Here is a 12,689-nt window from a genome sequence, read left to right as displayed (position 1 = left end):
TACAATTGAGACTGAAATGGGCAAATTGAAGGCTTTTTGTGGTTATCTTGAGAGCAGAAATATGCATTTAGAAAGAAAACGAGAGAAGGCAGCAGGAGAAACTGTGAAAGAAAGCACAGTTGGCTGTTTTAATATTACACGACCACTGATGCACATTTCAGCTCAGTGTCTGGCCTGGCCTTCTGTATGTTAGCTTGATAACACAGCCGAAATGCCGCTCTGTGAATTAAACATACCTCTCCCCTGAGTGCCAGTCTATTCTTTCTTTCTCGCTCTCTTTTTTACCTAATCTTCCCTTTCTTGTATCCTATGTTTTCCTATTTTTACCATGAAAAAAAAAAAAAAAAAAAAAAAAAAATCCCAAAAACTGCCACTAGTTCTTTCTTGGAAGTCTGCATTGTGTCTTTGCCGTCAAATGCTTTGTCATCACTGTGATGTGCGAGTCGAGCTGTTGGGATTTGCTGTATTGTTGGATTTCTGTTTTGATGATTGTGGCTTTTTTGTGAGGCTTAAATGATTTAAGAAATATATGTGTCACAATGTTTCAGTGGAATAAGTATATTTTTGCATTTTTAGATAATGCAAAATACTTGTATTTGAACAGTGTGTTTATATATACAGTACATATACACATGTATGTGTGTGCTCCAGTTTGCATGGTGGTCTTAAATGGGGACTCCTGAGATCTGTAGGTAAAGAAGAGGCAGGAAAAAGAGAGGGTGGATATTTTATTAATGTGGCTCGTTAATATTCCAGCACTGAGGGACGACTCCCGTGTCTCTTCTACTGAAGAATGATGAATAACTCAACACCTTCACAGACCAACCTCCACTGCAGCTCACTCCTGATCATGAATATTCACAGCCTGCCTGACTGGGACGGCCCTCCCTGGACTGCAGTGATGAGAGAGAGAGAGGGAGAGAGAGAGAGAGAGAGAGAGAGAGAAAGAAAGCGAGAGAGAGAGAGACAGAGAGAGAGACATAAAATGAGAGAGTTCCGTATGTGTATGTGAGTGTAAACGTATTTGTAATTACAGGATGGATCAAACTATAATCAATTTCTTATTCCTCAGAGATGTGTATTCTAAGGTAATTTATAATTTTAATTTTAAGATCTAAAAGTTGGATTTTGTCTACTTAGTCAAACTCAAAAAGTCAGGCAGAATGTTGTCAAGGACCCCTGATGTGTAGTGGCGGCCCTTAATAAACCCTTTAAAAACAAATTTCATTGGGTTTCAGTTTTTATTATTAATGAAAACATTAGCCTGGCACTTAAAAATCTATTTTTCTAGATTTCAAATGCCTGTAACCTCTCCTTCTTATTCCTTTTTAGGGGTATAACAATATATCGTGTCACAATATATCACAATATAAAAATGCAACAATATGTATCGTGGATAGTGACATTATTTATTGTGTGTAGTTCACCCAAAATGAAAATTACTGTGTGAGAAAAAATTCAAGTTTACAGAGTTTTAGTGTCAGTACTACATTAAACTACTATAATGTTGAATATAATGTATGATAATGCAATGGGGGAATATTTTTGGGTCCTGATAATGCCAAATGTCTTGTGTTACTCGTAAAAAGTGGCCTACATTATTTTAAATATATCTAGTCAGTGACAGAGTGCAAGCATATTCGTCTAAAATAAATTATGTTTCAGCTTCAGAATCATGAATATTTTTATTCTGGTGTCACCATTGTCCTGTGCATTGGGTTACCAGCACCAAGTCCAAGCCTACTCATTTCCACCCCTAATGTAATACCAAATTGAGCACTTTAATCAACAGTACATTTTTTGTTAACATTTTACAATGTCTTGGAGTATCGCAATAATATTGTATCGTGAGTTTGGTATCGAATTGTGATATGAGGGTATTGTTACACCCCTATTCTTTTTCTGTTCCTCTGGCATGCTTCTCTGTTTCTTCTTGGTTGGTGTGAATGTCTAGATTCAGTGAATAGTGACTAAACCACTGTGGTGGCATTCATGGAAACCACTAGATTTCATTTTAAGCTGTGCCTTTGGACAGTGAGGTGAACAAAGAATGAGAGGGTGAGGATGTAAACATGACCAGCTTTTAATATTATCAATAATGTACTTTTCTATGAATACTCAATATCTCCTTACATGATTTGTCTACCTATATAAGTTTGAACCGCACTCAGTAATTGAGTTTTTAAATGAAAAGTGGTGAACCCAAGGGAAGTTGAGTTAGAAGATAGTGTCAATTAAGTCTTAAAGTCTGAAGTAGTGTCAAAGACTATAGAATAACACAAGATGCGTCACTCGTATTGTTTTGAATGGGAGAAAGTGCAAATGCGCAATATGGTGGAATAAGTCCCGCCTTCTAAATAAGAGCCAATCGCAGATTGGTAAAGTCATCACATCACTGCAGCGGCTGTTAGAAGCTCCGGTTACTATAGAAACAGTCAGACGCGCACTTCCTATCCGCTTGTTAAGTCATGACGAAAGGAACGCCGTTTCTGGGTCCAAGCCTCGACTCGTTTCACTTGAGAATGCCATCTCGACGGCCTTTTATGAGCACTATTTATTCATATTAAACATTTAACAATTTAAAAAGTTAAACATTTAAAATACTTACAGTCTACACAACAGTCTCCGTGCTCACAGCGTCACAGACATTAATATTTTAACGATTTATAAAAGATGAATCACTGTCTGGCCATCTGGGATTTTGGTATGGAGATAAAGGTTATGATTATAATTTTTTGGTAGTATTACACCACTTCATGTGTGTATATTAGCACCGTTTTTTGTTTTCTTGTGGTGTGAGATGGAGCGTTTGGACCCGGAAGAGCTGCCGCGTGACATCAGACTTAACAACCGAATAGAGATGCACACTTAGGACTGCGCATGCACATTAGCTCGATCCAGCCTGAAAAATACATTTTTTTTTGTTTTGTTTTTTGTCATGATTCGAGCGTTTAGAAACAAAATTTCTGAGACAGTTGTTGTCAGATTTCATTGGTGATTTCAAATATGAAATTTAATTGAAACTTGGCAAGCAGCTTTGGAGAATTTGATGTTTCCCCATTCAGAGAGATAGGAGCTGCACTTGCATGCCTGAGAGGCGTTTCAAAGATGGCCGCCGAGTGAATTAAATTACACAAATATAATGTACTTTACAAAAAAAGTAAAGGCCATTTCAGAAATATGGTGGCCAAGTTTTTCAAACACCTTTAAGAAAATAGCATTCTGAAGGATGGAACAATGGTCATGCAGGCAAAGAGTGTCCTGAGAATCACAGAACAAGTTCATTCGAGTCATAAGTCTCTGAAATTGGTTGATTACCTGAGCCTGAAGTGCAACTGCTGGAATTACAGATGTTTCAACATCAACAACTCAGAGGAGATTTTTTGAAGCTGAATAAAATGGAAGAAATGTTTACAGTTCACCATAGTGTAGAAGGTTCATTTAAAATCTCAAAACCAGAACCAGAACCGGTTTTTGCTTGTGTCAGTCTTCTGCTCATTCGAACGGAATGGCATACTAAAATACACCAACAAAATTCCTTGCTCTACTCATTCAGTGATGCTGCAACTTAGTTTCTAAATGTACAGTGTGAAATAGACAGTAGTACGGCAGTGTAGTCCGATTCACAATAAATGACTTTTAAGAGTTGATTTTTTTTTTTTTAATGAATCCAAAAAAGTGCAGTCTGATTCACAGATAAATGACTCTAATGAACTGGATCTTTTTAGTGAATGAAACAGATACAGCTTTCAGCTTACATGTGTGGGATTACAAATTTAAGAATCTGTTTAAGATCTGCTGATCCTACATCCTGACATAACCTCACATGAAATACTAAGGTGAAGTATATTGTATTTAACATTTTGAGGTAAAGATGATGACAATTTAAGGAGATCAAGGCAGGCAGCCCAGGTGTCTGTAACATTAACCTTTTGTCTTCATGCACTTCCTAACCATTTGGCAGGACAAAGCTCAAGATACAGCGGTGCCTTTGTCTCTATGATAATGTAAAGGTATGGGCGATACTGTCAGACTGAGTGGATTAGCACCTATGCATTTGAATGACACCGTTATGCTGATTAGATCTTGGCTGGGAAATGTAGGGAATGGGCTGATTCCTGCACTGCATTTGCATGCTTTGTTTAGATTGTCTCCACCTCTACTCTATGTATCCCTCCCCCTTGAATGTATATGAACTACCAAGTACACTGCCTTAGTTGGACTTGGATGACTACAGCGACGCACAGCGCGTTTCTCAATAAAGAGTAACTTCTGCTTGAAAGATATCCCAACGTCTCCTGGTCTCTGCTTCGACGAGGAAAAAGTTTCCTACACATGTGAGTCATAAACTTGTGTAGTTACTGGTTATTAATATGACAATGTGTAGTTACACAATATGCTACCACTTATTTATTTATGTATTTATTTATTTATTTTGGTTAAGATTGTTGTTTAATGTGTATTTAAGGTTTTTGCAATTTTGCAAGAATTGTTTTACATTTTTTGATTATTTAATTCTCTCATCAATTGAAAATTCTTATCCCTGAGGATAAATGGATGGATGGATGGATGGATGGATAGATTGATAGACAGATAAATATACAGTATCTTATAAACAGTTTGGAGTTACAATTGTAATGTCGGACTTTGTGATGTTCTCTCTCCAGGCCTGCTGTGCATGACTGTTTCATCAGCTGTATCAGATCAGCTTGTGTTTCTCTGTGGCAGATCTAGAACCGTGATCCCCATGGCAGTGACTAGCAGCAACATGCTCTGTCCTATTACGGCCCTAGAATGGCGGATTACTGCCAGGAAACCAGGATAATGGTCGTCACGGCAGCGGAAATCCGCTTTCCTTAAGAATGGCACTGAGAGGCGTGAAGGCCAAATCCTCCATTTAAAACCACGAGAGACAGGCCCCTATTATATCAACTTACTACTCTGTATCCAACACTGTCTCGTACTCTTTTTAGAATTTTATCTCTGTTCTTGTTTCTTTCACACTTCCCATGTTCACTTTGGTTTCTTCAGGATGCTGTGTCTCTTTTAACTGGGTGGGTGGGTGGCTTTGGAGAATTACCCAACACATACTGACCCTCTTTAACTTTATCATCACAGCCCGTATACACACAAACTAATCTGTCGCTATGTGAATATGAAGAATAACATTAATTTATTGTATAATCATAGAGTTTTATTTTTAAGGTTACAGGTGTTGCAGCAGCTGCTTTTGTTTATGTTGTGAAATGAGCCTTTCTTCACTGTCATCCTCAGGAATGTGCTAACGCTTGAACCTGAGAGCAGATCAAGTAGGAAATGAACGTAACAGAACATGATGGAGAGAGAGGAAGATGGATGGATGGATAGTGGGAGAGGTAAGTAGTGCAGAAATGACTAATGACGTGCCAGTCCTTAGTTGTTGAGATAAACTAAGGCGGAGTTAGCGTGGTAAATTGGTGAGAGCGGATCGAAGGTGTTCTCTCTAAACACAGCGAACGTGTGAGGAGTCAACTGACATCGCGGAACAGATAACACACTTGAAGCAGGGACTGTTAACAGAGGGGAGAATTGGGTAAGCTGTGTAAGTTAGGTTGTATGATAGGGCCATAGAAATATGATATCTCAAAAAAAATAAAATAAAATAAAACATACACAACTTTCCCCATTATCAGAATCTAATGGCTTAATTTCAAAATTAAAAATTGACATAAATGATTTGATTTACTTCGATCTTACAATCTTATTTCGCTGCATGTTATTTTTATAAAACCAGGTTTGATATTCTGGATATTTGTAGTAGTAAAAGAATTTTCAACATTTTACATATATATATATATATATATATATATACACACACACACAGCTGAGTAGTAACGGATTACATGTAATCTGGATTATTTAATCAGATTCCAAAAATGAAGTACTTGTAATTAGAGTAAACTACTTTTTAAAATACTTGTAATCAGACTCGTAATCGTAATTTTAAAATACTCGTAATCAGACTACATATTATTTACACAATGGCAGTAAGTTGTTCACAATTCATTGATTCTCCTAATTTTTCATTTTTTTAACGTTTATATTTTTTTCATAATAAACCTTCATAATAAACCTTTTTTCATAATAAAAAGTAATCTAAATGTAATCCAAAAGTAGTCAAATTTCATTACCAAAAATGTGTAATCTAGATTATATTACTGATTACAAATTTTGTCATGCAATTTGTAATCAGTAACTGATTACAATTCATAAGTAATCTACACATTTATATATATATATATATATATATATATATATATATATATATATAAATGGATGCAAAAAAAAAAACAATCTGCCCAATATGATCTGCCCAAAACCCATATAAAGCCAGCCAACAGACCACCAGTAAACTAGTTTAGGCTAGTATAAGATAGTTGATTTAGTTTGGTTTTGCTTGTAATAGGTCACTATTAATTAAGCTCCTGGCACAGCATCTGACTCACCTTACCCCACAGATACCTTCTGCTAATCTTTCAGGAAGGAATTTACAAGGTTTTATACATAGGAAATTCACCACCATGTATGATATATATATATGTTAAGACCTGGACAAATTTTGCTGGCACAAAATTCATTGTACCTTCCATGCAGAAAATTAATTTTGACATACAAAAAGTAGATTTTAGCATTTAGCATGTTCTATTTAACTGCCATCATGTGCATTTTTCATTTGCAGGAAGTTATATATGAGTCCTTTCAAATATATGGTCACATGACAAAAATGATGCATAGTTTTAAGGGGACGGCAGTGTACCCCAGCCTCCCCTACACTGAGAAGACCCAGATGAGGAAATGGTTAACAGAGGTTGAGAGAGAAGAGGACACTTATGCTAAAAGAGGTAGAGATACATTAGATATACTGAGACACTTCAGAGAAGAGGTGATTGACACACTTAGAGACAGGCTGCGAACACGGCAAGAGATGACGTGAAAAGATCCAGATAAACTAAGATTAAGCATTTCCAGGATCCCCATGAAGCTTTTTGAAATCAAAGCATAATGCAGAATCATCTGTAGGTCATTTTGCTTTAGGATTGCATGCATGGTTGGAATATAGGGAAGATTTTGAAGAACCACAACCGAGATCCACCCACCTGCTCATTCATATTTTACAGTTTGACCTTTTGTCTTAGCAATTTTGGAGCTGCTTACCCATAATTCCCAGAGCTCAGGGTCATACCTAACATTTTTATTTGCTGATGGATTGAGCGTTATGAGGACTGAATGAAGGATAAAAAGACGCTTTGTTGCCCAGTACGGTGCCTCCAACTGACAGAGTAGGATGGAGACGGTGGGAGAGAGGAATGGGGGTAGAGATCTCTTTTTACGCCTCTGGCTAGAATGGAAAGACACTCCTCAAGCTAGTGACATTTAGGGAAAATCAGATCTGAAGAATTTCTTATCTCCTCCTGCCACTTCTGTACTCTCACATTCTTTATCCCTTTAACTAGTTTCCTTCCCTCACCTGCTTTATATCTGCCACCTGCATAACCATACACACACAGTAGCATTGATTGCATGTGTCCGAGCTGGAACTGGTGAAAGGAGAGTCCTCATGGATTAGTTTGTACAATTGATCTTGAGGGAGACAAAAGGCAAGGCATTTCTCCTGCTCTTTCTCCATCGCTTTTACTCTTTCTCTGAATCGGCATCTTTGGGATTAGTGGAAAGAATGAAGGGATGTGGAGTGGAAAAGAGAGAGGGAGAGTGGGATAGAAGACTCATGCTTTTCCCCAGAGTCCTGGTGTATGGCACCTCAACTGAGGAATCAGAGAAACAAAAGCTCTTTCATCCCAAGAGGAAGCTCTCTCTCTCTCTGTGTGTGTGTGTGTGTGTGTGTGTGTGTGTGTGTGCTGTGTCTGTCTGTCTGCTTTTCTTGGCCCTGGACTTAAGATGTTACCCTAAATGTGCTGGCTTGTGAATTTGAGCAATCTCACCTCCCGATGGGGAATTCTTGATGTTGTGACACTTGAGCCTTCAACACTGAGGGAAAGTTACTTTTTGTAACTTCTCTTATTTTGTATTTTTCTTCCACTCTGCCAGTTTGAGGTGTCTAAGGGTTATGAGCCCTTTGCCAACGGTGAAGCTTCCTGAGCTGCAAACTATTCATGATATAAAATAGTAAAAACTTTTAAAAAAGTAGTTAGTTACACTACATCTGTTTGTCTATCTATCTATCTATCTATCTATCTATCTGTCCTTTTCTCTGATGACATGTTTACTGGCTCGAGGGCTGGTCGACCTGTCACTCACATGAGATCACAGCAATGGCAAACCACAACCATCCATTCAATTCTTGATGGACAAAATCAAGTCCAGTCCTACATTTTTTCTTGTTCAAGAAGAAGTTTCACTTAAATATATATGTCACTACGGGGTTGAAAAGACTATTGCAACTTCTGTTTCATGCTGACTATAAAGGGTTAAAATCAGAGATGTTCACGAGTCTTTTATCTGGAGTCCGAGTCAAATCTGAAGTCTTTAAGCTGGAGTCTGAGTCAAGTCTGGAGTCTTTTGTCACGAGTCCGAGTCGAGTCTCGAATCATTAAAAAAAAAAAATAATAATAAAATTCTCATAATCAAATCCTATTTTTATCCTAGTTGTATTATATAGACAAAATAATATGATCTTTCTATCATCTGTTTTATTTGAAATTAAGGTCCTATGATGTAAGGGATAATGTACATCCAGCTTGTTACTTTATAATCCATTACAATGTACAAAACAATCGTCATGGCGAGTAGTCATTTTCAATACAGTCGCTAAGTGGACGCAAGATGGCGCCAGTGAGTCACGGTTTGTTATACAGTTGTTATTGACGACGGTCATTATCAGAAAATATCAAACCTCGGAATGTTTAAGAATGTCAGTTGAAAACTCTACACATGCTGATTGCGATACGTTAAAATATGAGCTTTAAGTAATAAATGGATTAACATCTCTTTGTATCTCTCTCTTATGGACACACATTAAGAAAGAGAAAAGCTGCATATAATACGAAACGATTGATAAAACGTAGTGCTAGATTTCAAGGCTAGATTTTTTTGTTCATATTTTAACAGACTGGCAATCCAAATTAGCAGCTACACCACATAATAGCTAGCTGTGTGAGTTAATGTGACTAACCTTTGTGGATGCGATGTCTCATAAAATTTGATGATGTCGTTCTGGTGTCTTTAATTGTTTTCCCGCATTCTGTGCATCTAGCCGATCTGACATGATAATAAACCCAAACGAAAGAACATATGGCACGGTGGCTCCCGTAATGTTTCATGTGACTCTTACGAAATTTCGGAGTTTACGCGCAATACGCGGACACACGTGGTCAAATTCTATGACAAGAGTCCGATCTACAATGACAGATAGGGAAATATGTGACGCAGATATTATAAAACCATTCAAATACAACAAAAAATCTTTATTTATTATATCAGTAGTTAAGAGTAAAAGACTTGAGACGTTTTTAAAATATTCACGAGTCTTGCCGAGTCAAGTCTGAAGTCATTTCAGGTCAAGTCCGAGTCAAGTCTGAAGTCTGTTAAAATGAGACTCGAGTCCAAGTCACTAACTCGTGTGTCCATCTCTGGTTAGAATACATTTGTACGCAAAAACAAGACAAAATAACAACTTTATTCAACAATATCTTCTCTTCTGTGTCATTCTCATATGTTGTTTAAATCCAGTGCTTCCAGGTTCTACGTCAGAACGGCGACTCATCATTAGCCGGCTCCTGCGTCAGCATCACACACATGCGTCGTGCTGCTCACATGATCAGCTTTGGCCAATACTGAGCCAGCATTCGGACGTAAACACGGAAGACTGCACTGTGCTTACTGAGGCAACTGTGTAAGGATAATGACAGGGAAGAGAAGAGATTGTTGAATGAAGTCGTTATTTTTGTTTTGTTTTTGCGCACAAAAAATATTCTTGTCGCTTCATAAAATTAAGGTTGAACCACTGCAGTCACGTCAGCAATTTTAATGATGTCTTTAGTAGCTTCCTGGGCCTTGAAAGTGTTGATTATATTGTTGTCTATGGATGAGTCATATACCTCTCGGATTTCATCAAAAATATCTTAATTTGTGTTACGAAGATGAACGAAGGTCTTACGGGTGTGGAACGACATGAGGGTGAGTACTTAATGACAGAATTTAAATTTTTTGGGTGAACTAACCCCTTAAGTCAAAAATTAAGTGAGGAAGTTTCTGTAATACAGCCCCAGATTTCACAAGTTAGGGGCATTTTAAAAAAGCACATTTGATTGCCTCAGACTGCTCTGTTGTGTGTGTAATACAGCGTGACATAAAATCCAGGAACGTAGTGTGCACCATGCAGCAACAGACCCACTTAATTTAACCCTGTATTGATTCAGTTACACGAGATCCTATGAGAGGTCTTTCAACATAATAGACTCCCACCTTCATAAGCATATGCTCATCATGATAACACACCTGACAACCTAAGTACATTGACCAGTTTGTCTTAACTACCAGTCAAATTGGTCTAAATTTGTAGCAGCATCTTTCATTTGCTTGAAATGGCAGAGAAGCTGAAGTGAGGGATTATGGGTAATTGTCAAGCTGTTGAGGTGGCTCTCTCTTGACAGAGCAAACGAAGAAAAGAGAGAGAGAGAGCAGGGGGCTGTTTGGGGGGAAGGGGCCAAAACAGGAAGGAGACTGCAAATGAGGCTTGTTTCAATAACAGGATCGATGGGGTGCAGGAAAAGATGTTGTGCACGTCAATGATAAGCATCCCCAGGCAAACACTGGAAGGTGTGGGGGAGAGGAAGGGAGGGCGAGGGGGGGGACAAACAAAGAGGAAGAATTAAGACAAAGTGAGAGTTGGAGAGACAGAGATGTCAGGGAGTAGAAAATGGAAATTGAAGAGAGACAAACATTGGGGAATGCTTGACTGCGACTATGTTTGAGTGCGCCAGAGACAGAGAAAGAAGAGAGGCGTGAGGTTCGACAATCGATGAATGCAGTCAGAAAGATGCAGTGCTCTGTCAGTATCACAGCTCTCGTTCTCAGTATTATTTCATTAACTTGTCAGAAGTGCAATAATGTGGGTGGAGTTTCTGTTTCTGACTATCCGGAGAACTTAGTTAGCTTTAAAGAGATATAAATATGAAACTCTGACATTATTTTTTTCATATGTTTTTCTCTTTTTTTGGATGTTTAATGTGCCCAAGCTGTTCTTTCCAAACCTATTGTCCTATCTTCAGAAGGAACATAACATATGTGTGGAAAAGACAGAAATTTAAGTTGTTATTGACTGAAAAATGCTGAACAATATGAATCTGTTATGCTTCTGCGAGTTTTGTAAACAAGAACCAAGGGGTCAGTGTTTGGTTGGTTAGCCCAGTTATGCCCTGTGACCTTGATTTTAGGACACTTAATTCAACTGGTATTTCTTTTAATAATGATTCTCATTACTGTAATAGTCTTTATAAATTACATTAAAAATACTGTTTTTAAATTAAAATAAACAATTTTTTATCTACCAAAGGCAACAAAATTAATCTTTTTATTTTACAGCAGGATTATTTTATTATTTAAATGCTTTTATAGCATTTATCATTATTTTAAATTTGATTTTTATATAGTTTTAGATTTCATTTTAATTTTAGTTTTAATCTAGTAATTTTGTTATGTGCTTTTGACATTTTATTAGTATTTTTTCAATTTTAGTTTTAGTAATTTTACTTCAACCTAAACTTATTTAAAGGGTTAGGGGCCGTTCACACAGAACGTGTTTTTCTATTCCAATGTGCTACTTTTCCATTGTTTTTCTATGTATGCGTCTCGCGTCTTTTGCAGCGCCTCGCACATGAGCGCCGCGTTTTTAAGACGCCGTGTCAGGTTAATAGAATTTCAACTTTTACATGCAGCGCTGCTCATCGATGTCAGTTCCAAAACAGTGGACCAATCAGAAGAACTCAGAGGCGGGGCAAGCGTTGCGAGCTTCTGTTTACAGTAGCAAGTTGCCGTGGCAACTGTTTTATTTGTTTGTTTATTGCTGTTATCCACCTTATTCCTGACTAGCCTACTGCGTTTCGAATTATGGGTTGCACTTCCGGTTTGGGGAACTTCCATTTAAAAAGACTGAAACGAATCGTTTCAAATCATAAGGTTGCTCTACAAATAAAGCTTATCCGTCAGTTTGACTGAATGAGCTGTCAATTTTTCTTTCATGTTTTATTTTCAGACATCATGAGAATAACGTAATGCTTGGTATTTTAACATAACATGTTATAACAAGAATATCTATGGCAAGAGTTCTTTTCAGACGCTGCTTTCTATCCTCGTGATTATTTTCTTTTGTCCCTTTGCATACCGCTGTAATAGTATGAAAAAGGACAACATATACTGCACATTTGTGGTCTAATTTACGATATATCCCATTAATAATTCACTGGAATGCACGAAGAATCTCTCGTTCTTCTCCTCAAAGCCTCACGTCTCTTTCCAGGTTTGTTTTTACAGGTAAATACAATTTAGCCTATTATCTGTAAAAATGATGGAAATCACTTTGAAATAGTATCACGCAATGCTGAAGTTCATGAACATTTTTTATTAAGGCAGCATATATTATAATACAGATATATATCACTATAGCTATATTTAACCCATCCGTTATTGCTGTG

At 37.4% G+C, this 12,689-nt stretch overlaps 1 long non-coding RNA gene across 1 annotated transcript; it reads right to left on the bottom strand.

The window, feature by feature from the left end:
* Positions 1-710: 710 nt before the first annotated feature.
* LOC127509425 (uncharacterized) lies at positions 711-9,283 on the bottom strand. Its single transcript, XR_007929224.1, has 2 exons — positions 9,170-9,283; positions 711-893 (listed from the first exon to the last, which is right to left on the bottom strand). It is a non-coding gene; the product is annotated as an uncharacterized LOC127509425 (long non-coding RNA).
* Positions 9,284-12,689: the final 3,406 nt, after the last annotated feature.

This window comes from Ctenopharyngodon idella, chromosome 3 (genome assembly GCF_019924925.1).
Source record: "Ctenopharyngodon idella isolate HZGC_01 chromosome 3, HZGC01, whole genome shotgun sequence".
NCBI classification, from domain to species: domain Eukaryota; kingdom Metazoa; phylum Chordata; class Actinopteri; order Cypriniformes; family Xenocyprididae; genus Ctenopharyngodon; species Ctenopharyngodon idella.
Note: the sequence above shows the minus strand (reverse complement) of the source record. Positions and strands in the feature narration are given on the sequence as shown.